Here is a 27,812-nt window from a genome sequence, read left to right on the forward strand (position 1 = left end):
TATACAATCCTATAATCAACATCCCAGTCAAGATACAGAACCTCTCCATTAGCCCAGAAAATTCTCTTGTTTCCCTTATAGTGTGGTCAGTTCTCAACTTCCATAGGCAAGCCCTCTTATATAGTCTGCTATTACTCAGATTAGTTTTGCCTATTCTAGAAATTCATAAAAATTAAATCATACAATACATATGTACTTTTCTTTCACTCAATAAAAATTCCTAGGGAAACTCATGTTTTTGTGTGTATTGGTACTTCATGTTTCTCCATATTACTAAGTAGTATTTTATTGTATGGATATACCAAAATTTATTTATCCATTCTCTTCTTGGTAAACATTTGGATTTTTTTGTTTTTTGTTTGTTTGTTTTTTAGTTTTTAGCTATTACAATTAAAATATGTAAACTATGAACATATACAACTATGTTTGTAAGCAAGCCTTCCATTTATTTGTTTTGAATTAATATCTTGAACTAGTCAAAGGCTAGGTCTATGTTTAATGAGATGAAGCAAGAATGAATTCCCATAGCTTTAAATCCAATTTCTTAAGAGTAAGAATGAGATAAAATTATTAACTTTACACATCAGTGATTTATGAATCCAAATTTGTTGAATATTCTTGAAGATTAAAACTAAACACTTATGTCTAATATTGCAATTTAGGAGCTATGAAGAAAATTACTCCTTTGATGTTCCCAAAGGAGAAACATCTTAGCACAGGAATATTTTAAAACTAAATTGCATAATCATATCAATAGCTCTCCACAATCTAGAGATTTAGATTCATACTGCCTTTTAATAAGAAAACAAAAAAGATCTTTTGAAGGTATGGGGGAAAATGCACAATGAAGGTAACCTAAAAAGTAGGAAATAAAACACTGCATCCTAAAACCTTAAGCCCACTACATAATCTCTTATACTCTCCTTAGGTATTTCAGTAGATTAGCAAAGAGCCCTCTAGTTTTTGTTCTGGAATACAACTAAGGCTTTGAGGTAAAAATAACAATAAAACCCTCTCTATCCCAGTTATGAATGGGAACAAAAAATAAGGAAGATCCAACTAATATGGTTATACAAATAGTAATGGAGCAAAAATATGGAACAAAAACTGAATCTAAGACACAGACACTACTAAGAATAGATATTGGGCCTAGAAATATCAAGGATAACAGTGGCAAATTGAAAAAAAAAGGAAAAAAAATTGAAACTATAAAACTCCCAGAAGAAAACATGAACAGTAAACTCTGACATTGGTCTTAGCAATATTTTTTTTGAGTATGTCTTCTCGGGCAAGAGTAATAAAAGCAAAGATAAACAAGTGGGATTACATCAAACTAAAAAGTTATAAAATAAATAAGCCATGGGGATATAATATATAGCACAAGAAATACAATCAATAATATCATAATAATTTTTTTATGGTGAGAGACAGTTACTAGACTTACCGTGGTAAACACATATGGTATATAAATGTTGAATCACTACAGTGAATACCTGAAATAAATACAATATTGTATGCCAACTACACTCCAATTAAAAAAAAAAAGTTAAAGAGTAACAGCCATAGCAAAAATAAAGAATAGATGTTTTGGGGATGTTTGAAGGTAAAAATAAGATTTTGGAAATCACCTACACAGCTAACTCTAATGTGTCTGAAGTTATTGTAAGTAAATCAAATATAGTTTTATTATAGTAAAAAAAAGAAAAACTATTAGCAAAATCATGAAAATAATTACCTAAATCTATCTCTTAAGCTAACTTAGAGTTATTTAGAGTGTTTTCCTTAACCAGAGCTTTTAACACTTAAAGGTATATTTGCTAAATCTGATTCTCTGAAGTAACATTTGAAAGCATGTACTCTCATTCATGTTGAATACTAAGTAGGAAATATATCAACTCTTTTGGTTATCTTTTTATAAAATATATTTTGGAGATTAAGAAAATATTTTAAGAGAACACAAATTCTAGTATCAAATAGGGGAATAACACATAGAAGAAAAAAAATGACTGGAATACATCTGATGGATTGAGTATATGGGAAAAGTGTACCTAGAGTCAAACACGCAACATGCCAAGAGATTTTCCCCCAAATACCCACTTACACCTGAGCTGTCCACTATCGGAGCCACCAGCTGCATGTGGCTGTTAGCACATGGAAAGAGGCTAGTACCTATGGAAGCGCTGAGTATTTTTTAATTTAGTCAAAATTTTCTCTAAGTGTAAAATATACACTGGATTTCAAAGGCTTGGTATAAAAAATGTTAAATATCTCATTGATTTTTTAAAATATTTCTTACAAAGTGAAATGATAATATTTTTGACACACTGGTCCTAAATAAAATGTACTTTTAAAAGCAATTTTCTCTCTCTTTTTTTACTTTTTAAAATATTGCTACTAGAAAATTTAAAATTACATATGTGTCTCACATTATTACATTTCTACTAGACAGCTCTGGTTTAGACTATTTAAAAGAAAATAAAAACAGACTTTGTAGTTCTGATAGGTTTGAAAAGCTGTGGATTCATTTGACTTTCTTCAAATTAAAATTGACAATGGTTAAGCCCAACATTTTTTGTGATTAAGGTTGGTTTTAACCATTTACTGATTAGGCATAATTCTAGACTTGGACTTTAAACCGCAGAAGAGATCGCAGAACACTTATTCAAGAAAATGTGTTTTCAAGCAAAAGACTTAGAATGGAAATAATACAGAGGGAGTCCATTTGTCTGCTTTTTAAAAGTAGCACATGAAACATTTAGGAATATAGGTAATCGGTCAAGGTTCTGGGTTAGCAAAGAAGTTCCGTCACCATTTAGAGATTAAAAAGAGATTAAATCATGGCACAGTAACAAACTAAGTTAGAGAGCACTTGATTTAAAACAACTCAAATTCAATCAGGATTTTAATCACCAGTGGAAAGACTTGATTAACTTAATTTTCCTGAAAAAAGGTCATTAAAATAATATATTCTTATGTAGCCAAATGATTTATTTAATGAAATACATGAGGCATGTTAAAGTAGTGACTTTTACTATTTATAAATATTTTAATAATTTTCACAGCTAAAAGGAGAAATTAATAATGCTACTTTGTTTTAGTTGTTCTTACAAAGATATATGAAATACATACCTGTTAAATAACTAGTAGATATTATCATTTTGGAAGGCAAACCACATACTCTAGTGTATTTAACTGACAGGTATTGGAAAGGAAGCCACACTGATATAAAAATATTTAGTTAAAATTTATATTAAAACACATTTACGTTTTATATATTTTTCATTCCAAAGTGTGTTAACTATTTCACTAAATATTGAACCAAAAATTCTAAAAATGCCAACAGTGACTCTGAATTCTGGTTTTTAATCTATTCAGTATTTACCCAAATGATTAAATGCAGTAATACACAAATTTCCAAGTTCATAGCAGAGTAAGCAACCATAAAATTTACTCTTTTCCTTATAAATCTGAAATATATACACTAAAAAAATTAGACATATTCAACCAAATCCATACAAAAGATTAACATATTGAGCTAATTCAGGACTTCCCTTTTCATTATTTGTATCTATTTTAGAAAAGACATGTATGCTTTCCTATTTTTCCTTACTTCCCTCAGGATATTCAACCTATAGTTTTTTTCTTCCTCATTATACTTTATTGCCATATTTTGTTCATAGTTTCCAAATGACTTTCAATGTTTTTTTTAAGGCATAGGCTCACTCTTGATTATGAAATGTATTAAATTTAGTATTATGGAAAAACTAGTTGCTGAATTCAAATATTGTAGGAAGTTCTTCTGACCAAAGAATGATTCTGTAACTCAGGATAAAGAAGGATGGCAATAAACTAGAGAAATGCAGCAGGTGGCTATGAACTCTATTTTATAAAGTAATGATACCAACACTGCATACAACTTCAAGCTTGCCATAAGTAAATAGGTCTTTCTTTGGTTATTCCTTTCTTATCACTGTTATCAATAATTTCACAAAATTATTTTTATTTTTATCTGCTATGTTTTTAATTCTCTCATGTGATAGAAACTTCTGTCTTCTTTTAGAAGGAAAGAGATTATTACTTAACTTACCCAAAATCATAGAAGTACTAAATTCCTTGTATAAAGATGGGCTTTCTTTATATTAAAGCATATCTGAAATTGGGATACTATATACAATCAATGGTGTCTTAATTTGATGAAATTCAGTAACAAGAGCATTATGGCAGAAGTTTGGACCCTGATTCATGAAACCCGGCCCCTCCTTGCTCCTCTACATAACTGCATTACAACGGTTAGATGCATCAAAATCTTAGTTCAAAACTCGACTGGGCTCCCAGTTTCTGTAAACTTCAAGGCTAGACTACATTTTTATTTTTCTATTTACTGAGTACTGAAATCAATCCATCAAAATATAAAAAGTAAATTAATACAATAAATTTTAAAATAGCCATAGTATTTTATATGTATACAGGCAAGACACTTCAATTCTCAAATTATATGATTTAGTGAAATCAATCAATACACAAGTATAGAGGAAATACACAGTGGCTGAAAAATTAATAAACAACAAGCACTGATTCCTCAAGTCATTTGGTGCCAGGTAACATTCATCACTTGTAATTTGGGGTGACTATACAGTTATGCTCAAATACTACACTAATAATCAAGAATGCTGACTTTATATCCCAGCTTTCATATGATTTGGAATTTATTACTTTATATTTTCGGATTTAAAACTATCACATTTTACAACATAAGGAGTTTGAACCATTTTGAAATATTCCTGTTCTAAACCCAAACTATCCATTCTCTAACCCAGATAAAAGAAAAAAAATGAAAAATAAAAATAAAATTACCCAACAGGGTTTCCACAGGAATACCCTGGAAGGCAGCTGTATGAAGAGCCTCTTTTTCCCTAGTGGAAAGCAAAGCACTGATACACAGTGTTCCCAGCCTCAATTCAATTGAACCTCTTCGAAAAGGTAATACAGAAGAAGCTCTTGTTCAATATCAGTACCCCTGACTTTGATGAAACAGTAACTGAACCAATGATGTTTTCCTGGCAGGTTACATTTTGATCTGTCTCTGAAATGTCTGTACAGAACAGTCCTTATGCCAGAGATGAGTCATTGAATGCCCTGGGTCGAATATTTGTAGAACATCATAAAAACAATGATTCATGGTGCATTTCATGCTGCAAATGACTCATTACTTCATTTTCTAAACACGTTAACTGAGGGATCTGTGGATATCAGAAAAAATTGTATATGTTGAACAGAAATATGGAAATCCATCTATGAAATGAAGGTAGAGGAGAGAGATATTTTAGGTCATTCGCTGGAACTAGCCCATTCTATCCACATGGAATAAGCAAAACAAAGAGGCTTAAATACAGCTCTTAGACATGAAAAAGGTGAAAGATCAGCAGCCCATATTAATCAAAGGTAATGGACGCAAGGAAACCATAGGTCTCAGTCTGGAACACTGTCAGTTGAAAGAGTGAGTAAAAACAAGGTCAGGCTCTACTGTCCAGGGCCAGGGAGAATACTCAGAGACTCAGGAAGGTTGGTCTTTCTAGATATACCTGATGAATTCTATCAAATAACTCCAAAATTTCTCTAAAACTGTAAATCCAATCTTATCTCTAACTGTCCTTTCCCCAAGTTCTATACCCCAACTATAAAGACCTACTTCTATTTTTCAAAAATGTTTTACAGTTTTTCCTGTCTCTGCCTTTCTTTATGCTATTTGCTTTGCTTAGAAGGCTTTCACCCCACTTCTTCCTTGACTTCTAAAAAATATCCCATTCATCTTCCTCACGATCACATCTGTGATGTCATGTAACTAACCCAGTCCCAAAGAATCTACATTCCCCTCCTCTGTGTTCTAAAGCCCTTTGTAAGCCCTCCTCTAATATGTTTGCCTCTTCCACAAAACTGTGATATAGTTTCATTCACCCATTATAATGCTTAATCAATATATTTTTCAATAAAAGAAACTGTTTCCTCCAGACCTTAAAGAACTAAAGAAGAGTGTTTGAATGAAACCAATCTGTCATAAAGTGCATAGCAGGGCGCCTGACAGAGTTTGTTCTCAACAAATATTTGATTGAAATATATCAGGGATAAACTTTGTTAAATGGAAATATACACCCAATGTCATCAATGGGAAGAATAAAAATGTAAAAAAGAAATGGAGGAGGGGAAATATGACAATAAATGAGGGTAAACCACAAAACAATGTTTTCTTCTTTTCTATCACTATCTCTTCAACCACCTGGAAAAAAAGACCTAGGAGTAGATGGACTAGCTCCTGTGAGTACAAATACATTCTGATAACTACAATTCACCCACTGCACACCAAAACTTCCAAAACAAATATAGTATTAGTATTGTGTATCACTACAATGGGCTACTATACTGTAGTAGCTGGCTTTATTGTTCAAATACATTGCTCTAGGAAAATCATGTACAGTAGTCCCTCACTATATCGCAGTTCACTTATCGCGGCTTCACTGTGTTGCGGGATTTAAAAAAAATATTATATTTAATTATTTATCACATGTTTTTCGCTATATCGCAGGATTTTGCGGTACTGTACACGTATGTTGTTAAAGTTACGTAGGTTTAAGAGTGTAGAATAAATGTAAGGTTCCTACTTCATGGGGGGGTCTGGAACATAATACCCGCAATAAGTGGGGGAATAATGTATACATATATGTGAGATTATATAAGCAGTGTATGACATATAAACATATATAAAACAAACATATGTAGAAACATGTCTAACTCATGTTTTCTTTTTCAAGGTTTCAGGGTCACTGAAGGGGAAGAAAAGGTGTGTCAGCATGGAAAGATTAGTAAGTTTCTTATTTTTCTGTCAATAAACAAAATTGTTTTTGTCCTCCTTTCTTGCCCAGAAGGACTTCCTTTCAATAAAACAATAAGCATAAATATCATTTGATACTCCATATCAAATCAGCTATGTGCATATTTGTATAGTTCTGGTTCTGATTATTCACTTTTGTATCATTTTCTATTCCATTCCACTCTATTTTATTCTATTTCTCTCACCTTTATAAAATACTGCATAAAATATAGGTATGGCGGCAGAGACTACTCCTCATGACTGATTCAATTATAGGACTATTTCCCCTTACTCCCTACTTGATATGCATCAATGAGCAGCCACAAATCTGACAGAGAAGGCAGAGGAGCAAGTAAGAAAATATTTTGTTGACTGCAAAACATTTTTTGCAATATTTCTTTGTAAGGTTTATACTGGGTCCATTGCTGGATCACTGCCTTCCACAGTGATAAATTTTATGTATTGTATCTGCCAGGGCAATAGCTTGCCATCAAAAATCTGCTTTTCATGTTAAGCATCTGCTCTGTACTCATTAAGTACCCTCACCAGTTCTTGTTTATTTCCTTCATCTTGTAGATTACTCCCTACTCCTTTCCCAAGGTGTTCTTAGGAAAAGATGTTCTTAGGCATCTGTGAGAAAACACCCTCAAAGAAATATTTAAACTGAATCATAAGATTGGGAAAAATAAAAACCTATATGCAAACAGTTAGCATAGTGCCTAGCAAAGAGCAGACGTTTAATAAGTGGTAGTATCCCTCCCCTTAATAAAATCATCTAATCCAGGACAAAGAATATATCTAATCCAAGACAAAATAAAGTAAAATAAAACCTTAGAGTCCACTCATCTAATATATTCCCAACCATGGGGCTCATATCACTTTATTTTAATAGTAAAGGAATAAGTAATGCAGTCATCAGCCATGCAGATTACTGTATTAATAATACAGTAGAATCAACTTTATAAGGTTTATATGAGGATTAAATGAGATAATGCACATAAAGTAGGTAGCAGTTTCAGGCATAAATGCCTATAATTTATCAGTGGTGATGACGTTGAGAGGAGCCCTCATCACAGCTTTAAGGTGGCTTAGATTCCCCTGATAAGTAAAGAATAATTTCTCAAGGGAAAACCAAGGGTAACCAGTTCAGGTCAAAATAAATAATGAAAAACTTTGGCCAAAATTTAGGAAGCAACATGATTGTACCAACATGGACCAGGAATTAAGTGTCAAAATCTTAAATTACTCTTGTCCCAGCATTTTCTTTACCCTCTTGAAACCTGCTTTGGCCCTTGATCCAATCTCAGGGTCTATAAAGACATACTTGCCCTGCTGGTCCAAGGGCAGATTGACAGCCAGAGGTTATATTTTGTCCACGATATGTCCACTGACGTCACCACTACTCATCAAACACAAGCCAGGTCATTACTAGCTCTCAGCCAGTCACAGGAGACTAATGGAAGAACCAGAGCTCTACATGGGGCTCACTGTGGAAGTGTCTCCCTCCTATTAGGTGGCAGGAACTGAAGAGGGTGATGCTTTGGTTACTCATCTATAAAATGGTCATAAAAGTGATACCTTCCTTCCAGAGTTGTAAAGAATAAATGAGAAAATATCTGCAAACCAGCTAGGACAGGGGCTCACCTATTTCTAGCCCTCAATAAATACTACTGACATTGTTATTATTACCATCATCAATGTGATCATTATCTAAAGAGCTTGGGGCAATCATGAAGTCCTTTTTGTTTCAGCCTTTAGGAACAGCAATAGGAAGGGTCTCTCAGGGAGCTCACTCCCAGCCAGTGACAGTTGACAGAACCTTTGATCTCCTCCAGGCAAAGCAAGAAGATGAAACAGGTTGGGAACAACACCAGCTGATGAAGCACCTCGAAAACCCTGTAAGAACGGCAAACTGAGCAACCAGCAAGAGATTATGGACGACACTGGCTTTAAAAATTGCTGCCCTAGCTGAGATCTTACCAATGAGTGACACACCTAAGGGAACAATAAATGTGAGAACTGATGGAAATGGCCACCTCTGGGAGCAATCAGTGGGAACAGCAGACAGGGTCAGGCTAGAAGACTTTCAGGCTCTGAGGTCTCTACCAAGGAAGCATGACTCACCCTCCAGGGAAAAGGGTTCCGATCACTATCCTATAACATCTGAAAGTATGTGCAGCAAAGAGAACAATGATATTTCATTTTCCTCCTCCTTAGCAACAAGACCCATGTCTGATTCATCATGTATTCCCTCATACCTCCTAGTACTTAAATGACACCTGGTATTTGTTCACATGATAAATGTTCCAAAAAAAATAGGTTGAATTAAAAAATAATTGAAAAATACTTTAGCCTCAATTATTCTGATTGGTTAAAAAACCTAGAATCACTGAATGGTAACTGGTCCCTTGTAAAGGGTAATCAGATCTTAAGCTCTTTAAGGGGTTTTGCTAAATACCACACCTCAACTCCAACAGAGGATCGAGAAAACATGAGAAATTGCTAGATTCCTTCACCTCCGATCTTATGGTAACACTATTTGTGCCCTTTACCTCTGATCTTGATTAGTCTTAAGAAGTCTTTGCTTTGGCAGTTACCTCAAACCTGAATGCTAACCATTATGCCCAGAAGTGTAAACACTTACCCTTTTGTTCTTTGAAATCATGATCATGCTTCTTAGTTTATAAAGTTTAACTGAATATCTACCATGTGCGTTTTTCAGGGTGCTGGCATTACAGGATACAGTCTTCTTTCTACTTGCTTACAATCTGAGGGAAGGCAGGGAAAATTCAAGCAACCACCCTTGATGTATAACAGTGCTATGATAAAGGTAAAACACAGAGTATTATGAAAACATAAGACAGACACACATCAGAATGGTTAGAAGATCTTAAAGACCTCCTAAATAATGTGCATTAACTAAGATTTGAAGAACAAATAAGGTTTAGCAATCAAAGCTCATGAAATCTAGAAATCATAACTCACATTGTTCCTTTTATAGTTTATACTTCATATATTTTATAACATACCTGTGTGCATGCAGTCCATTAACCTTGGCGACCACAGCATTATACACACCACAAAATCAGCAGTTCTTCAAGAGTGTACCACACCAGGATAAACCTGAGAACTCAGTAATACTGTAACAGCTTTTACTCATGACTTTATGTAAAGCAAGGCTCTTCAAATTGAGGGTCACAGATGACTCTGGTCTAGAAACTTTTTCTGGCCTAAGGCAAAACAATGAATGTACTGTTTCCTTCATTGAGAAAATCTTGCTACAAGAGTCAGCCAATTTGCATTTTGGCACAAGCTCCTTATGTTGCTGCAGACCAGTGGCAAAGTTTGCAGACCCACACTTGAGCAGCACTGATCTAAACAAAGAGCACCCTCAAACCCAATATGAATCCATTAGTGAACCCCGTGTCCTACCACTTTTGTGTGCTGCCTTCTACCATATTTTGTACAAACCCCAAATGCAGCTCCTTTGACCACCTTTATCACTATAATCATAGTCTAAACAATCCTTATGTCTCGCATTGGTTAGGGCAAGAGCTCACTAAATGTTTTCTCTGCTCCTGTCCCTGCCCTGCGACAGTCCTGCCTCCTTGGCCTCCAGGGTGAAACTTCCAAAGCCATCAGTGGGATCCGGTCACTCCAGGGCTTAACAAATGACTGAAGCATTCTCGAAGGACAGTTTCCTTGGTTTTCCTGCCACCTTGCTCACTGCATCTTCTCAAGCCTCTTGCCTTTCCATCCTCTAAACGTTCCTCAGCCCAGGAGTCAGCCTTCAGATCCCTTGTCTTTTTTATCTATATACTATTATTGTCCCTGAACTCCCAGGCTTGCCATGCTCTATCGCATTAACATAGTATATTTTCTTCAAAGCCTCTATCTACGTGTGTGCATAATTGTTGTTTACCTCCACAAACTGCAATGTAATATCTCTGAAAGCATGGATTTCCTGGGATCTATTCACCACTTTTTTTCCCCCATGTCTGGCAAAGACTGAGCAATCAATTTACATACTAAATGAAAGAATGAATGAATAAATGAGTTGGGAATCCCTGAAATTAATATGGAATGAAAATGATAATCAGATTCTTAAATGTTAGCTGGAGTATATTGTACAAAATATATATATCAGGGAGGGGCTTCCTATGTAAACTCCAGTCACGCCCTCATCCACGCCTCACCATAGGGAATGTCTGGACTGTCCCTCTACTTTTGTCACCTAGATGTTGCCCCTCTGTGGCTCATGTTGTTCTGCCTTGGAACAGTCCCTTCCTTGCTCCAGGACACTGCAAAGAGCACAGAATGCCAGGCCTTCTGTCAGCAAATGTACCTCACGCAAGGTTCATAAATTCAGAGTCGCCACTTGGACTTCTGCAGGCCTAGCTCTCTCTTAATTTCACAAAATTTAAGGAATTTTTGACCTACATCTTCCAATACACTTTGACTGTCACTATTGAATTTCATTGCCCAGAAACCCTATCTGTTTGCACGGCCCGCCTGTCCCCATGCTGTAACTGCAGGTCCCAGCCAGCAGCCTCCATGTGCTGCATGGGCACAGCCCTGACTGCAGGATGGGCTTCATAGCTCACACCTGCTGGTGAAAGACTGTGCAGCGTGAGATCCAAACGCACAGGAAACGGCACTGCACAATAGTATGGTTTCCAGCCACTTTCCCTGTGAAACCAAATGCATGCATGTGGCTGGAATAGCCCAAAGAGGCTCTGTTCTCCTAGCTATATGTTTGTACTTTTGGAGGAACGATAACTGATAACAAACCAAATACTTGGGGGAAAACCACAAATTTAAATGTGAGTGCTAATTTTTGTTTACTAAACAGTCTCCTGTAGATACAAAGAAAAGAACTATTTTTTTGTCACCTAGGCGACAGACCATTAAGCCATCATTTCACTAAACACAGCACAACTAAGTTTCATTATTTTCATGTTACTTTATCCTGTGCCACATTTTTCTTTTGAAAATGTGATGTTTTCTCCCATTAAATTACCAAGGAAGAGAACCCTATTTTTCCTATTACATAAGCATAAGGGATAATAAATACCTCAGTATATTCTATGATGCCACCCCTGGCTGGTTTGGCTCAGTGGATTGAGTGTCGGCCTGCGAGCTAAGTGTCGCTGGTTCGATCTTCCAGTCAGGGCACATCAGAGAAGGAAAACTCTGACTCCAAAAAACCTCCGCTGCCTTGCGGCATACCTCTTCAGGGGAAAGGCTAAGGGAGTAAACCCCGACAGAAAATCCGGAGCCGGAGTCCCTAAGGGGGTTTGACGTTGTAGTCAACACCGGCAACTCCTGCAGCGCACCTGAAGCCAAGCTGTATTGACTCCGTCTTTCCCTTGGGCCCTTCAGCTGCGAAGAGAGGAGGGGTCTGCTGCATGGGCAACAGCAGACCCTCCATATCACCCTGCCCAGGCTCTGTAGCTTCAGCTTCACTGGAGAGGACACTCCAGCGTCATCGCAAGATGTCCATTCAACACGGGAGGAGACAGATACCGTGTCACTCCCGAGTCGGACTGCACAACCATTCTCGGCGGTGCAGATAGACTCTTAAGAAGCTACACCATCGTCTCTCGAGACGGACGGCTGCCGACGGATTCTATGATGCCTTGTGGAAAATCAGTGTTTGTTGTATTTTCCCGTCTCAATGGGAGTGAGCTAACCAAGATGCCTCAAAACATACTTGGAGACCATTCAGGCCATAACCTGGAAGATAATGTGTTCTGGTCACTGACTTACCACATACAGAGCACCTCTTCTTATAGCTTAGTAACCAGGCTCTATTTTTAGCTAAAGGACTTATCTATCTCATAACCCTTCTTAGCAGAAATTATTATCCATGAGACAAGCATCAATGGAAGATAAAGTGAGTCTTAATAATACCTGTGATTCCCCTAGGATTCCTTTTAGCTGTGAATAATCCCAATTTATAGACATTACATGTATCTCCTCATAAAGGAATCATGAAAAAATAAATCACTAGCATAAACTTGTATCAGAAATGTATTATACTTTCTTTGCTTTCCACTTTATAGCCACAGGGCACTTGAAATACCCATTTTCATTATCATACTGTGTATCTTTTTCTTCCATGTCTTTAAAAGGAAGTATCTGTAATAAACTGATACCTAGGATACAAAATGGAATGAAGCTGTGGCAGAATTTTGCATCCAAAATGACTGACTCATATTTTCTAGCTATTTAACGTCCAAATGAGAACATAAATGTCTTTCATTGCTGAGTTACTAGAAATAGGAGATAATTTGTCTTTTATTAATTTTACTGCTTGTCCCTCTAATCTTGTTATTCATGTTAGAGACCATTACTGGGGTTGTAATATCTTATTTGTTGAACAATAGACCCTAGCATGCCTCCTGCTAAAAGCAAATGCCTAGCAAATAAATACAGTCACGTATTTCGTATGGCACAGCTGTAACTAGAAACCAGCTAGCCACCATTTATGTCTGTTTCCATAATACATAGCAACACTAAGTCTCTCATTTCTGTATATGAAAAAAACTAGGGATCTACTTCCTCAAAGTGTAGTTTAAAAGATGCAATGCTATTTAAAGGGAATGGCAACAGGAAGCAGTCAGAACATTCCTTTGCTTCTCTTACAAACTCCCTGGCTCTGGGCAAGAGAAACTTCAATTCCTTCACAGCTATATGATGACATCTTCAGACCTCTCCCTTTCTGCTGCCTTTTCAGTACAAGTACACTTTATTGGCAGCATTCATGGTTTAATTTTTTTAGTTGAAAGTAACAAAACCCAATTTTAATTGGCTTAAATATAAATAAAAAATAATGGGACAGGGATTGTACTGACTTGAAGTTGTGTGGGATTGATGGGCTGAAATGTGCATTTTCATCTTGTTTTGTTTTCTTTGGAATGCCTTCATTTTCAGGCAAACTTTCTCCAGTTTGATAACAATGATGGTGATCAGCAGCTCTAGATACAAAACTTAACAGCTTTGTAACTATGAGAAAGAGAGCATTTTCTTGGCATCCTGTCAAAATCCCAGGGAGTGCCACCCCATCATCTCACCAGGTAAGATAATATACCTATCCTTTAACAAATTACGGTGCCTAGAGGTAGGAGTAATATTGCTGGGTCACATGCTAAGCCCTAGGGGGATAGGAGCAAAAGATACAGAGAAGCCGCACATCAACCACAGAACTGAACACTGGGGGTGGGGACCATCCACAAAGGAATACGCTGTACAGACAAAAGACGTTTTCATGGAAGTGCATGAAAAATTGAACAAAGCCCTATGGTTAGGCTCTTTGGCTCTTGCTGACATTATGTGTGAAGATGCCAAACACACAGAAAAAGCATCCTCTGTAATGTTCTAGTCATCTCCTCTAATATCCTCGTCTTGAGGACTTTTCAAAGTCCTTCACAATGTCGAATCAATAAGTATCCTCTGCAATCTTCTGCATACCAGACAAAAATAGTCTGGGTACTACTAATAATTACCTCCAGTACAGATTGATACTAGCCGTTTCAGCACACACTGCTTAGCTTCATGTGAAACCATTTGGAAACTGCCCATAGGGGAACATAGAGACTCCGGGTGGACAGCTTTAAAAGGAAAAATGTTCCTCTTGTTCACGCCCAATGGCTCAGAGTACCCAAAACACAAAGTCTGACTATCCATCAGAATAATACAATGAGTTGGGAACTAATTCATCCATCGGTAGCTAACACTAAAAATGAGGCAGAGCTGCCCAACTATTTCATAGACAAGATGTTGCCATTTCAAAAAGTATATACACGGAAGTAAAACTGGCTTTTACATTCTTACGCAAATGACAAAGATTATATTGCAGTGGTTAACTGGGCTATCATACATCAATCAGTGTTTAGTACGACTATGGCCCATATTTGCTAATCAAGTTGTTAGCAGTGAATGTTAGACCTCAATTCTTGAGTTTGGCTAGGAAAGGATTCAGAGCCAAGGACTCTAACTCAAGAAGTTTATTTAGAAAACCACAGAGGTGAAGAAGTGAACCAGTGGGGCTGCGTGGACTTAGGAAACAAATTACAGATGCAAAAGAAGGGCCCTTGGAGCATAGGAGGAAAAAAGAAAAGGATATGCACTTGGGAAATAAGGTGCAGGAGAGAGAGAGAGAGAGAGAGAGAGAGAGAGAGAGAGAGAGAGAGAGAGAGAGAGAGAGACTGGGACCCTTGCCTTAGGGTTTTTCTCTGTTTTCTAATGGCAGGAATTTTAGGGGAGGTCTCAGGGGAGAATCTCAATAGCATATTCATCAGCTTTTCAGATGTTTCCTTTCAGGGGCCTGTTCTCTACTGATTCATCAGCCAGCACCAGGGAAGAGAGTCATTAGTCATTGCATCTGGTCCTGATGTCAGCCATGGCATTGCTTCATCCGGTTTGGCTGTTTTTCTGGGTCTGAAGCTAAAACACAACTGAAGCCTAGATGTTATCCCTAGTTTCACCAACACTCTGTCTCTATTGTCAGCAGACCTGAGGCTTGGTTCCTAAAGTTATTTGATGTTGATCAGAGCCTCACTGTCCTGAGGGCTCAATGCTTAAAGAAGTGTTCATGCAAGGGCTTGTATGGGAGTCATATAAGGCTATTCTCTAGCCCCCTTCTTCCTTCGTAAAGGGGGTCTAAGCAGAATAACTAAGGACGTGCTAGGGGAGGAAAGGTCCTAGCCCATAAATAGCTGTTTTCTCTAGTTTTGCCCATTGCTAGGCACCCAGGACTTTCTGCCCTGGTGACATTCAGTACCTGGCCTATCATTCCTACTCTGCTCATGCCTGTATAACTGCCTACTCTATGAAAATGGAGAATTTGAAATGTTTTCCTATAAATTTAAATGTATCAGAGACTACCATCCCTGAAAAGTAGCTTTCTTGCAAATTAGTTCAATTTGATTATAGGAATAATACCTCCAGCCTTTTATAACGAAGTCCAAATAAACTGATGAACGATGACAACTAAAATAGAAAGCAAATATCTGAGTGATTTTTGATAGCCCCTTTCTTTTTAAAGATTGAAGATAATGTGACTTGCTTTTGTAATAGAAACTTTATGGAGAAGTCTTCAAAGACAAATGACAAAGGCAAGTGGTTTAGAATTCCCTCAGCTGAAAACCTCAAAGAAACATGTAATTTAATCCTAAGACTTAAACAAAAAGCTTATTACCCAGCAGTGAAGGCAGAGTATTTGTAATAATGTATATGTATTGGGTACATGTGCCATGCCCATTGTGTTTAAATAGCAGACTTTTAAAAATGTTGCTACCCATCCTGTTTTTGCTCAAGGTTATCTTTACCCTTGGGAAATAAAGAATGACCTCTCTATCAATAAAGGATAGTTGAACATGTCACCCACTGCTTCAAAGACCATAATGCTCCGCTTGGCCAATAAGATTCTTCATTGTCTGATGCTGGCTTATCTTTCCACCTCCATTTGGTCCCACCATCGTTCCCCTTGTCCCAGCCACACTGATCATATTTAATTTCCTCTTATGTGCCAAGCTGTTCCCTCTGCCTGGAACACCCCTCTCCTCCTGTCCCCAACTGCAACCCCATGCAGCGCTCAACCAAGGGACCCCCTCCTTTCTCAGACTCTGGTAACTGTTGAACAGCCTCCAACCTCACCTGCCTGGTCTTCAGAGGACCTTCCTGGTACTGTAACTGACACCTACCCCCGCCACCCAGGAGAGCAGGCATCACATCTGCTCTGCCCCTGAATTCATCCCCAGGGTTTAGCAGAGTGCCTGACACACTCAGATCCCAAACAGTCATTAGAAAAATGTTGCGCGCAGCCCAATACTGATATTTCCCGGTAAGCTTATTTCTGCCAAAATATATTTTGATTTGGAAGATTTCACTACACTGTGCTTTCCTGGGACGATCAGAAACATCACAGGCAGAGCATTTCAGTCACTTCAGGGAATTCCTAGGTAATTGTGAAGTTTTACAGACCAGGTCAATGACAGAAGTTAAACAGGAGCAGATTTTTACCTGCAAAGACGTCAGACTTCCCATCAGTGGTGCCAAAAATAAAATAAGCTGTCCTGGGATCCTTAGAAGATGTATCTTCAGACCATTCTGTAAGTATCTCGTTGTAAAATAATACCCATTGGGAAGCAATCCTCCCATTCCTCAAGGGTCCACGCAGATCCTGTTAGACCACTACCATTGCTAGCATGTCAGTCACCCAGTTTGCTCTAGCAGGATCGCATTTAGAATCAATATAATTTAAAAGATAATAAAAGAATATAAATATCCTGGCAAGGGAGGTGTGTTCATTTAAATCATACCCAGCCTGACAGGGAACCAAATAAAAGCTGGAAGAATAGCCCTGACCTCTGGCTCTGAGGTATCACATCAGTCATCTTCATGTCCCCATAAACACATACGGTGGAACCAGCCAGAACGGCCTCTGTCAGAGCTTCCTGTCTTCCCGCCAAGGGTGCAGAGACCCAGAGCCACGAAGGTGGGATGGTGCCCCAACACCTAGGCCCCCTAACAGGCAAGGTTGAAATGCACCACACAGGGGTCCTTCCTTCTGAGGCTGCATTGGCCCCACTATAGGAGAGGCCTCTGAGGCCAGAGCATCTAGAGATTGTCACAGTGCCCTCTGCTCTCACTGCTTGACATGAAACCTGCTAGAACCAGCATCTCCTATGGAGTGGTACAGCTGGCATCTGGCACATCGAGCACAAGTGTGATCAGTTAGAACACACTCAATGTCTCAGGCTTTTGGGACAGAGCCATGGTCACTGAATGGAACTTATAACTGAAAGCCCAAGAAAGGTGTTAGGTTCTTAGACTTTTTGCATATTATGAATCTCTCTGGGAGTCTCTTCAAGTCTATGACCTCTCTTAAAAGAGATACATATGATTACAAAGAAAACAAAATGCAATAAAACATTGTTATCAAATCTTAAATAGATGAGTTTGTGACATGGTATATGTGTTTCTTTACTAATACTGTAAATAAAAATACCCAAAGCAGGTCTAGTAACCACCAAGCTTTCAAAATAGGGATAAACACAAATGATTTTTTTTTTATATCTGCAAACATCTGTAATTTGATATGATGTTTTATCTCTGACTTACTGGTAACAAAGTCACGGGTACTGCTGACACTCTCTAGTGCTTTGTGGCCCACACTCATTATTAAGGAGGATGCTAGATCTGAATGGGATTAGTAACAATAAAGATGTCATTTTCTCTATCCAAGGTTGTATACTAACTGAATTCTATCCATTATCTGAGAACAATAGCTAAAAAAAAAAAACCCAGGTTAGAAGGATAGTAAATGAATTCTAAAGATCCTTTAACCTTAAAGAATTTCTAATCAATCTGACATACATTTAGGGGAGGGGAAAAGCTATACCACTACTTATAGATTTTGAGTTTTATAAATAGAATAATATATAAATCAGCAGTAGCTTATGTATCATAATGGGGAAAAAAAAAACTCAGCATGTAGGATTTTTTCTCGCCTAGAAAATTAGTCTCTAGGTCTCTCCCCTCCTTACAATCAACCCCTCTAAGCTATCCTTGCTTTCTACATAATTGTCTTGATCTACTTCTGAGCTCCTTGCATTTTCTAAAGTGCCATGTTTTTCATGAAATATTCATGGCTCCCTCCCTGATGGTTATTCTCAGTGATCATTGACACAGTGGTGAGTTCAGCAACTTTCCCTTTATTCCTTTTTACTGTCAGGTAGAATTCTATTCCATAGAATGCCACCACAATTTGTTTATCCATTTTCCAACTGATGGGTATCTGGGTTGTTTCCAATATTAGCAATTATGAATACAGCTGCTATACACATTTGAGTTCTCTGGGTCTATCCTCAATGTTAGGCACTATGAACCTGGGCCTGGGGCTGGCTTTTCCTCAATTTTTCTGCCCCTCCCTCCTTCTGTGGCAACCAAAACGTGGTCTGGATCCCTTGCAGAGATCTCCATGTTGTTTCAGCATAAGATCTGGCCCAGCAGGGTTTCTCCCCCTCCCCCAGGAGTTTAAAGTTTTTGCATGAGACCCTGGGGTTATATGTGAGATTCTGTGCCTGTTTCCAGGGGTAACATCTCACTATCTGCACATCTGTGGAACCTAGGGGCTCTCTCTCTCTGGTCAACCTCCCTGGCCTCAAACTTTCTGGTAAGTACTGAGCAGAGGCCCATGGGAAAGAGGTTGTGATGAGCACAGATTGCTCTTGCATCTGCATTCCCAGTAATTCTCAGCAATCCTGCTAGCCCTCCTTGACCTTTAAGAATTTATCAAAGATTTTAAATGCTTTCTTCTTCATGCCTTGAATTTTTATTATTATTTTTAGTTGTGGTAAAATACACATAACACAAAATTTACTATCTTAACCATTTTGAGTGTACAGTTCAGTGGCATTAAGTCCATTATAGTGTTGCACAAAAATCACCTCCATCCTTCTCCCAAACACTTCTCATCTTGCAAAGCTGAATCTCTGTGTCCATTAACCAGTAGCTCACCATTTCCCCTTCTCGCCAGCTCCTGACACCCATCGTTCTACTTTCCGTCTCCATGAGTTTGACTGTTAAGTCACTTCATATAAGTGGAGTCATGCAGCATGTATCTTTTTGTGACTGGCTTCTTTCACTTAACATGTCTTCAGGGTTCATCCATGTTGTAGCATGTCAGAATGTCCTTCCTTTTCAAGGCTGAATAACATTGTTGCATTCATGCACCACATTTCATTCATTCATTCAGCTGTCAGTGGACAGTTGGGTTGCTTCTACCCCTTGGTTCTTCTCAACAGTGCTGCTATGAATGAGTGTACTCTTCTTATTCACTTTTATGAAAACTATTTCTTCTTCCTGTGCTCGGCCAAAGGTGAAAGGCTTTGTGCCCTGTCTCTCCTTGGAAAGACATGACCTTCTTCAAGTTTCAGTTCACTTGCTTATCCTGTGACCTAAACTTGGGGCAAGTTATAATTTTGTGTATTATCCAGCTTTTTCTCATTGGAAGGGTAGACGTGATTTCTTAAAGCTTTCTACAACATAAGTGAAAACAGAACTTTTAAAATTTCATTTGATCAAAAATTAATACAATAATGTTGGGAATAGTGGGAAGGTAGGGGGGGCTAGTACAATCAAAGGTATAAATCTTCATCTTCCTTAGCTCTTAATCGAGGAAGCCAACAGGTAACTCGAAGTAGGCATATGGAAGTAATCATCGGGAAAAAAAGTGGTTGCCTCCTGTGAATAGGAATTGCACTGGTGAGCAGCGGAACAGCAACTGCTCTTCCAAATTCTATGCTTTGTAGAAAGATCTGATTGTTTAAACAAGATATGTTGAAGTTTTTAAAAACTCCTTCAGTATCATAATTAATTCTCTGAGATGGTAGAATGTAGAAACTATAAAAAATTTCTTTTAACTCTCCTTACTTCTTTGAAGTCTGTGCCCTGTCACGAATGGCAGGTGGGCGTGGGACAAAAAATAAAACAGTTGAGAATTACCCAAATTTATTGGTCCTCCATTCTATCAAGCTGAGAATATGCTTTAAAAGCCCTCTCCCCAAGAAAACATTTTGAATTGCTTTTAAAGGATAGTTCAGAAATACACAGAATCTAGCTACAGTAAGCCATGCAAAGCCATATTTACATGCACAATTTCCCCTTTCTTTGGGCCAGTTTGCTCATCATCTGAACCAATGAAGGAGGTTGAGGAATCTTTTGAGAAAAGCTGCTTCCAAGTGCCAGAAAGAGCAGGGAGGAAAGTCTAGACATGAACCATCAGGGTATACCCTACCTTCTTGATGGTTTTAAATACCATACCTTTTTTAAAAAATGTAACTGCATGAATTTTAAAGGAGGCTTTGCAACATTATTTTATGTAGAAACTAGCACTTAGCATAAATGGAAGATAAAAAATGAATACCATTAAAACAAAATGGTTTTACTGGACTTCTGAAATTTTGTATTTCAAAGCCTACTCTTTATTAAAGTGGGAGCTATATGTGTATTGAAGAGGTGTTAAAGACTAGCACCATCTGAAACTTCTTCCTTGCCTGGAGTGTATTATGCTAAGTGAAATAAGCCAGGCAGGGAAAGACAAATACCATATGATCTCACCTAAGAGGAACCTAATGAACAAAACAAACAAATGAGCAAAATAGAACCAGAGGCATGGAAACAAGGAGCAGACTGACAGGGACCAGAGGGGACAGCAGAGGGAGAGAAGTGGGGAAAGAAGAAGAAGGGTCAAGGACCATATATAAATGACCCAAGGACAGGGACAACAGGGTGGGGATTGACTGTGAGAGCAGGAAGGAGGTAAGGTGGGCAGGGGAGGGCAATGGGAGAAAAAGTGGGACAACTGTAAAACAAGAACAATAGAAAAAGAGAAAAAGAAAGAAAAAAAGAAGAAACTTCTTCCTTGCCTTAATAAGAAACACTGAAAGAGACAGATTCAAAATCCTTTCAGTTCAATTCAATACATATCCATATGCCAAAGAAATTCATCTCACATAAAACCAGTTTGAGAAACACTGTGCCCCAGTCTTCATGTTAATGTATTAACTTCAGAGGTTCAAGCCCACCTATGCTGCCCGAGAGAGCCTACAGGAGAAAGAGATTAAGGAGAAACATTACCCTCACCTCCAACCCCATTTTCAAGATGGTTAACAGGAAACAAAGAGAAGGATGCTATTAAGCCAGGTAACCCTAGATAACCAGAAGGGAAGGCTACAAAGAAACAGTGTGAATGATTATGGCAGGGCTGGTAACGATCAGGTAAGTACTCCAGGTAAACAACTCAAACATACATGTGTAAAGGGAACTCTCATTAAAAAAATAAATTCAATTAACGAATAGTTATTGATTGCGTGCTTTGTGCCAGATACTGCGCTGGACACTAGATTGTTCTTCATCACTATGGTAATACCCCTCTGCAATATTTATCATTGTACTAGCTAGGGACTATGTCTGTCACATTTACTTCTATATCCACTAGCTTATGATACTTTGCTGGATGCTCAATAAATGTTTTGGGGTCATTAGTGTCCTATGTACTTCTAGAAGATAATCTTGAACATGAAACTCTGTACAGTTATCTAATGTAAGGGGTCTTCTCCTGAACCACACATTAATGTAAGAATGTTCTTTCTTATAGAGAGAGGAAATCAGATTCCCTGAAACTTCCAGCCAGAGGTCTTAGTTCTCTCTAAATAAGCAAGAGACTACACCTTTTGACATTTGTAAACTTTTATTACATTATCTTAAATTCCTCTTTGCCAAGTTCATGGTCCATAGTTTAAAAAAACAACAAAAACAAAAACAAACCTGATCTTAAAGAGCAAATGGTTTGTCCACTAAGTCTCCAGGGACACAGAATAATCTGAAAAGGGGTGCCTAAAACCAGGCAGGATACCTCAGCTGTAGTTACATAGCACAGAACAATAGGATAGTACCCTCCCCCACTCTTTACACCTAGCTGTGTGGTTGTTGTTGATTTTATCCACATCACACTTGTACTAGGTTGGAGTGTCTCCCCCAAATTTCATGTCCTTCCTGGAACCTCAGAATGTGACCTTATTTGGAAATTGGGTAAGTACAGACGTAACTGCTTACATTAAGATGGGATCATACTGGAACAGGGCGGGCCCTTAATCCAAAATGACTGGTGTCTTCAGAAGCAGAGAAGATACAGGAAGTCAGAGGTGCAGGGGAGAGTGAGTGCTATGTGATGATGGAGGTGGAAACTGAAGGGATGCAGCTATAAACCAAGGAATGCCAGCGACTACTAACTAGCAGCACAAGAAGCTAGGAAAAGGGTGTGGGAGAAATTCTCCCCAGTGAGTCTGCAAAGAGAGAATTGCCCTACCAGCACCTTGATTTCAGACTTCTAGGCTCCAGAACTGAGAATAAATTTGTTGTGTCAAGCCACTCAGTTGTAGCCATTTGTTAGGGCAGTCTTAGGAGACTCACATAGTGTTTTTGTCTCCCATATAGATACTGTTTAGATAATACAATCAGGGTTTTCTTTCTTCCTTCCTTCCTTCCTTCCTTCCTTCCTTCCTTCCTTCCTTCCTTCCCTTCCTTCCTTCCTTCCTTCCTTCCTTCCTTCCTTCCTTCCTTCCTTCCTTCCTTCTTTCCTTTCTTTCTTTCTTTTAATCTTTCTAGTAATTCATCATCACTGAAGCACATTTCGCCATCCTGAATGCATACAGTGGGTCTCAGTGGAATGTGCCTGCCAGGTATCATCTATTCCCTCCTTCCTGTAGCAGCAGATTATGCCTTGGGGTAGCTACTTGGGCTCACTGAACACAGTGTTGGGCTGTCAGTCAAGATGCTCTGTTCTTCCTCAGATACACCCCTTCCTCCCTCCCTCCCTTCCTTCCTTCCTTCTTTCCTTCCTCTCTCCCTCCTTCTCTTCCTCCCTCCCTCCATCACGCCCTTCCCCAACCCTCTCAATTCTAAGCCTTGAGCACAGCGACACAGTGATGGAAAACACAGGAGCTGATTCATCCAGCAATGAGTGCATCATCCTTTCCAAGGTCATGTTCTTCAGCATTTCCTTCACTTTATGAACTCCTCCCTAAACATCCCTTGAATTCCTTTTTTGCATAAATTAACCAGAATCAATATCTATCTAATTCAGTTCAGAAGCTCAAGCGATTGCTACAGCCAAAGAAAAATTTCCCCATAATAGTTCATGACAAACATGATGTGTGCCTGGCGCCAAAACACAAAACTCTGAATATGTAACAGAATCAGCAGCTGTGTCTATAAAGCTATTTAATTTGCTCCCCAGACTTTTCTAAAAATTGCTGAGCATTTCCATAGTGCCAGAATGGTTCTTTCACCCTCTTGGTTGTTCATCTTATAGTTAAGATAATTAAAAAGTATATCTTATTCTTCCTCTGCTGTACATTCACCAATAGGATTACTCACTTGAAACTTTAAAACGTGCTGGTAACAAGAGAAAAACTCACTGCAATGACATTTCAGTGGCATAAAAGGGCACCTTTAAATCTCCTTGGCCCTCTTACAAATTTAAGCTCGAAATAGATCTAACAAGTAATGAACGCCATGCTGATTCCTACAGTTTTTCACTTTTTAACTTCATTGTGCCAGAATGCATTTCCCCTCATGTTGGGAACTATGGGGAAACCAGTTGCTGTGCTGACATGCTCACCTCACTCACCACAAGTAGCCTGAAAGTTAGCTGTAAAACTGAGAGGATGTGGGGCTTCATTTTCCCATTCTGAAACACTTTAAAATAAATCACTTACAGTTATTTATATTACTAAGTGATTTAGATAAATGAAAACAGAAGAAAAAAACATTTTGCTCAAAGCCATTTATCATGGCTGCTAACATTTCTTCTGCTAAATGTGTGATATGTGGTCATGACAGACTGTCACTGTGATCTATATAAAGAGTTACCAATATATGAGAGAAAGAATCCTTAGTCCATTAATACATTAATTCACAATGTAGGATCACATTTAATCTTAGAAAACAACTGCATATAAAAGACTTCCGTGACAACAGTTCCAATGAAGATTGTAGAGTTTTTAAATAAATGTAAAGATTTAGCTAATTAACCTTTCTGAAATTTTGTTATTTGCCCATGTGTAGCGGTTTGCAAACACAAGAATTATTTGTTGCATAAATCTTAGTAACCTTAGTGGACATTACATCTGGGTCTGTGGATGTTGGGCCAGAGGCTGACATATTCCTCCATGATCCAAAAACTTAAGATAATAATTTACATGATGATAGCTACCCCTGACATGTTTGAGAAAATAGCAATCCTACAACCAAGTATCTAATGTAAGGAAATGTATTGATTTGTTCCTTTAACAAACATTTATTCATAACAAAACATGAATCCTAGAGTCTAACCAGCCAGCCTAAAGATGTATATGGTAGGAAGAAAGCTAATGTACATTGGTTTCATATAATCATGACAATGTATATCCATCACTGGAAAGATACATTCAGTAATAGAGAAGAAAAAAATCCTTTAAGACTTTACCTATGACTCAAACAAAACAAAACCATGGCTCCCACATTGGGGGGAGGTGGACCATAACACAAGAGCCATGGTAGCCCCTAATTGTTTATCTGCCTGTCATACATACAATCTCCCTTCTCTCAAAAACAATCTCCCACCTTTCTATAGGAAAACACAGCTCCCAGCAAGTATACAGCATCCTCTGGCTGGTTAGAAGAATAAGCTCTTTACCTGATTAGAGCCAGTGGGACGTGAGGGGGATGTTTGCTGGGATTTTTGAAAATATCAGCTTCCTCTGCAAGAACTATGGAAAGACTCTCCTCTTCATTAGGTGTGAATCCAGGAGTATGACGCCCTGTAAGCCTCAGGCAGTCATCTCTCAACCCCAAGGAGAGAGCATGTAGAGAATGGAGCCAACACTTAGAAAGTTGAGCTAAGAAAGTACAAAGGGAAAAGAAGGAACTAGTCATATGGTTTGAATCCTAAATCAGGTCCTACCTGGAGTCATAGTCCCATCCTCTAATCAGGTGCAGTCATTAAGAGTCTCTATCTCTTTATCTCTTTTTCTTTTTAACTAAAACTACCTGAAATCAGATTTTCTGACTCTTGTCAGTGAATAAATCTGAACAGATTAAAAAATAAATGATCACTTTCAAAGGCACAGTAGAATTAGCAGTAACAAAGACAGAAGCCAGGAATCACACTAAGATCTCTCCTCCCTTGTCTCACTTAATCACACCTGTAACCTGGTGGGTGTGACTCTCAAAAGATAGGAGAGCTGAAAAGTCATTTTTTGCTCTATAAGACACACTTTTTTCCCCCTAAAGTAGGGGGAATATGTCTGTGTATCTTATGGAACAAATATTGCACCACAGACCGTGATGTGTATTACCTGACCTGTAAGCAGTGGTGACAGATGTTAGAAGAGGAAGCAGTGGGCCCACGCGAAACCCCTGAGGATGCTTAAATGTCCCACTTTAGTGCTGAATCTCAGGGTGTCTAGTCAGTACAAAGATAGCGAAGAAAGTGATATCAGTGATTGTAAGCAACTGAGCTTCATAAATTCTGACACTAGTGATGATGAGTTCTTGGGGTTACCAGAAAACTAGAAGAGTACTTGAACCTTAAAGTCTCTCCTCATTTATTAATGACAGTGATGGTGGTTCTTAATATCGCTGTTGACTGCTGTTCCCTTTACATGGTTGAAATATTATTGTTATATTTTATTAAATATTTTAGTACACCATTTGGTTCAGATTTTTTTTTTCTAGTTTTCCTCCTCTAAATCTAGGTGCATCTTATGGTTAGGTGCATCTTATAGAACAAAAAATACAGTAATTTGCCCAAGTTTCACAGCCACTAACTAAAAAAATAGAGATTCGAATTCCAGTTGGTCTAATTCTTAAGGGAGTGTTCTTTCAAAATTTCCATCTGTCCTGGCTTACAATTTTAAATATTTTATTATTGCAGTCAATTACATATCTTCATCATAAACTACAAATAAGACAATATACATAATATATTTTACAATTCACAAAGTACTATTAACACATATAGGTATTTACATTTTCATTGGCTCTGAAATTCTTCAAAAAATCACAATGGAAACAGTCCTGAATTGATTTAAAACAAAAACAAAACTACTAACAACAGAATCATAAACAAGGGCCGATCTTCAATTTTCTGATCATTAATAGATATAACTTAGTTGAAGGATATTTATCCACAGCGGCATTTTTTGTTTTTAGATGTCCTTACCTAAAACCCTACCTGTGTTCACCCCATTTAGGAAAAAAAAATTAAGTTGCGCTTGATCACTTTGATCATTTAGGTAAATACACAGGTTGAACTTCTATACAAATTCAATTAGAGATCCCATTAATAACTTGTTTTTGCCTATAGATAATCTAAAATATCATAACGTGAGCTGAATGAGCATTTTTAAATAAATAGAAGAAACATGGATTTAACCAAGAAATAAGTGTGCTCTTAAGGTAGAGAAAGGTCTGGATGGAGACTTTGAAAAATGTAGACTCAGCTAAAATAATGCAGTGACTGTTGACCATGGGCAGATCGCTTCATAACCCCACGTCCCTAATATCTTATAAGTCAAAGGAGTACATCAGACTACATCACCTCCAAAATCCCTTCCTAATCTTTGATCCACCTCTATGGTCCTTTTCCATCTCGTTTTGTTCACCAATGACCCTTATGATACCATGGCCCCTTTGCACCACTGCCCCCTTCTTGGACAGTAGCCATTTAAATTCATCACTAGAAGGAGTATAAGTACCACCACTATTTAATAGGCACCTACGTTTTGAAACTATTTCATAAAACCTTAAAATAAAATGGACAGAAAAAAAATTACCTCCATTTCAAAGGTGAGGAAATTGGAGTTCCATGAAGTTAAATATATATATATAAAGTCACAAAACTACTAAGAGTTGACTGCAAAGTTCTTGATCCTCCCTAAACCACTGTATCAGTTTCCTTGTAATGGGTGGTTAATATTCTGGTTCATCAGTCACTCTTTTCCAAATACATTAATTAATTATTAAGCCCGATCACAACATTAGTTCAAAATAACAATGTTAATATCAGGCTTTTCATAATCCAGAAGACTGAGATCTATGTTTTGGTCAGTGGGGATCCCAGACCAAATTTTCAAGTGACGTGTATGTCCTGGAGCAAAACAGGCTGCTCTCGGCACCCACAAGAGTGCTCCCAACTCTTTCGCTTTCTTTAAGAGGATGGAGACAACTCTAAATCACAGAATTAGAACCAGAATCGCTTCAGCCAACTCAACTCAGTATTCAGACTCCAAATGACATCACTTAATCAATATTCTGGATAGAAGAGACACGTCACGCTCTTTACAAAGAAGGCTGAAAGTTTCAGGAAACATTCTGGGCTATTTGTTTCTTAAGA

The 27,812-nt window shown here is 38.0% G+C and overlaps 1 protein-coding gene across 3 annotated transcripts in view; it reads right to left on the reverse strand.

Annotated features, from left to right (window-relative positions):
- The window catches only part of OXR1 (oxidation resistance 1), a 363,374-nt gene that overhangs the window by 329,989 nt on the left and 5,573 nt on the right, over positions 1-27,812 (reverse strand). Inside the window, exon 1 of one of the 3 annotated variants that reach the window (XM_090283452.1) lies at positions 25,113-25,217. The exons of 1 other annotated variant lie outside the window; for it this stretch is intronic. The gene's annotated coding sequence lies outside the window, so the exon portion shown is untranslated. Of the gene's footprint in view, positions 1-25,112; positions 25,218-27,812 lie in introns of those variants that run through there. One more of the 3 variants, XM_090283448.1, reaches the window with a different exon arrangement.

Source organism: Furipterus horrens, unplaced genomic scaffold (assembly GCF_987537825.1).
Source record: "Furipterus horrens unplaced genomic scaffold, mFurHor1.1.pri manual_scaffold_7, whole genome shotgun sequence".
Taxonomy (NCBI): domain Eukaryota; kingdom Metazoa; phylum Chordata; class Mammalia; order Chiroptera; family Furipteridae; genus Furipterus; species Furipterus horrens.